At 35.7% G+C, this 2,675-nt stretch overlaps 1 non-coding gene across 1 annotated transcript; it reads right to left on the bottom strand.

The window, feature by feature from the left end:
• Positions 1–1,386: 1,386 nt before the first annotated feature.
• Positions 1,387–1,494, bottom strand: LOC122290556. The gene has a single exon (XR_006236419.1). It is a non-coding gene; the product is annotated as a small nucleolar RNA R71 (small nucleolar RNA).
• Between the last annotated feature and the right edge of the window lie 1,181 nt (positions 1,495–2,675).

Genomic DNA, 2,675 nt, shown 5'->3' with positions numbered 1-2,675 from the left:
TGTTGTCCGGTATATTTATGGGTAACTAAATTCTCAAGTAGGGTTAGGGATGAACTTACACATTAGATGGTATTTATAATTTATTCTTAATTCATGTATTTGATTTTCAATTGCTAAAACCTTTTTGTTTATCTTTCTCAATTTATCGTTGATGTTTTCTTCTCCGAATAATCATAGAATATATTCTGTTTATGGATTCAGTCATGCTTTTTCTATTGAATGGATTAGTTCTTTGATTATATTTGGATCAATTATTTATCTATATTGATTTAGTTTTTTGCTGCAATATTGCTCCTTGAATATATTGTCGTTATTGGATTTTCTCAATATGGGTAGTAATTTACGTTTTTTAAAAGTGGTAAATGATTTTTCAAAGGGTTAAATTTGATTTAATTATGGTTTTTAAATCTATACCTTCCGATTGGAAATTTTGGGAATTGAGTTCCTAATTGAGTTCCTAATTGAGTTATCTAATGAATTAAGAATAATTAAAATAAAGGATTTGTGCAAGGGATTTCCGACGCTCTAGTGTTTGTCAAATTTGAGTACTTTTTCCGTCAATCACTTTGCTTCACTTTAATTTACATTTAAATTAATCTTTGTTCTCCATTACTTGTTCAATATTTTTTTTTAGTTTCTTTGTTTCTCTTGCTATTCTTTTAATTTGTCTCCATGTGGAATCGACACCCCAAAACTGTGCTACAACTACCGCGTTATTCTTTGGGCGTAATCAAATTTTGGCGCCGTTGTTGGGGAGACGGTAGAAGAATTGTGAGATAGTTTTTCTTTTCAACAATTTGTAAAGGTGTTAACTTCATTCTCTCTTTTAATTTGCTGCATTTTTTTTCCTTTTTCTTTTTGTAGTTTTTTTTAGTGTTGCGTTTTCTCTACCTTGCATGCACAGGTATAGAGACGCCTTGGGTCGGTTTGCTTGTAGACCTGTGTTAGAGTTAGAGTTTAAAATTTTCCTGATAATTTGTTTGATAATTCTTCTAATTCGGAGAAAATGAGTGAACACGAAGATCAACCCACTAGGACCCTTCAGGATTATCTCCACCCTACACGCATAGCCACACCATCATGCATCATGTTTCTAGCTAATATTTGCCAATTGGATTTTAAAACAAGGATGAGATAGTTACTCCCTACTTTTCATGGCTTGGAAAATGAAAATCCATATGTGCACATTAAGGAGTTTGAGGAAGTAGTTGCAACTTTTCATAGTCAAAATGCAATTGATGACATTGTGAGACTCATGTTCTTTCCTTTCTCTTTGAAGGATAGAGTTAAGAGTTGGCTATACTCATTGAGACCACGATCTATTGGGTCATGGAATGAGACGACTCAGGTTTTCTTTAATAAATACTTTCCCCAACATAAGACTAATGCTTTAGAAAGGCAAATCTCCACCTTTGTACAAAAGGACAATGAGACTTTGTATTAATCTTGGGAGAGATTTAAGGAGCTATTGAGTATGTGTCCTCACCATGGGTATGAGAATTGGCGCTTAGTGAGCTATTTTTATGAGGGACTTACACCTAGAGAGCGTTAATTTGTGGAGATGATGTGTAATGGTGAGTTCTTACAGAAAGATCCTGATGAGGCCATAGAATACCTCAATGAGCTTGCTGAAAAAGCTCATACTTGGACTGGACCTAGTGCTACTGAGAGCACAAGAGTGTCCCAGTATATCACCTTGACCAAGAGTGTCCCACATTTGCTGAGATGAGAGGGATGTATGAGGAACAATGTAATGCCTTAGGTATATACAATAAGCCTTTTACACCTTTCTCTGATACCTATAATTCAGGGTGGCGTAATCACCCCAATTTTAGTTGGAAGTCTGAAAACCAGCCACCTACACAACCCCCTAGATCATATCCTGCACCATATCATGCACCTTCATCTTCTAGGAGTCCTTTAGAAGACACATTGAATGCTTTTATTGAGGCACAAGGTAAGACTAACCAAAAGTTTGAATTTTTGATTATGCAGGTTGTTGAAGAAAACAAAGAGATAAAGAGTCATATATCCAAGATAGTGAGCTCCTTGAGTGTGAATGAGCATGTCAAGTTTCCTTCTCAAGCTCAATCCACACCCCAAGGTCATCATATGGCACAAAAAAATTTGAAAGAGGTCAATGCCATTGTGACAAGAAGTGGCAAGTTCTTACACATCCAAACAACTGATAAACGAAAGGATGTGGCAGAGGAACAAAGCAATGATAGTACCGAGTTCCCCAATGATGCCGAGGTAATCAAGAGTCCAGTTAAGGTACCATTTCCTCAAGCTTTAAAATCTGGAATGCGAACTTTGGATCCTAGTAATGAAATCATGGAGAACCTCAGGCAGGTAAAGATTAACCTTCCTCTTTTGCATGTTATTAAACAAGTTCCCACTTATGCAAAAGTTCTTAAAGATTTGTATACAATCAAGAGGAAGTACCATGTTAAGAAGACAACATTTTTGATAGAGCAAGTTAGTGCTCTAATTGAACAGTGAATTCCTCCTAAGTACAAGGATCTTGGTTGTCCAACCATTGCATGTAATATTGGAAATCATGAGTTTGGGCAAGCCTTGCTAGATTTAAGAGCTAGTGTTAATTTGATGCCTTATTCCATTTATTTGCTACTTGGTTTGGGTGAAATTAAGCCTACTTCTATTGTGCTTCAGTT

The sequence above is a fragment of the Carya illinoinensis genome, chromosome 12, assembly GCF_018687715.1.
Source record: "Carya illinoinensis cultivar Pawnee chromosome 12, C.illinoinensisPawnee_v1, whole genome shotgun sequence".
NCBI lineage: Eukaryota > Viridiplantae > Streptophyta > Magnoliopsida > Fagales > Juglandaceae > Carya > Carya illinoinensis.
Note: the sequence above shows the minus strand (reverse complement) of the source record. Positions and strands in the feature narration are given on the sequence as shown.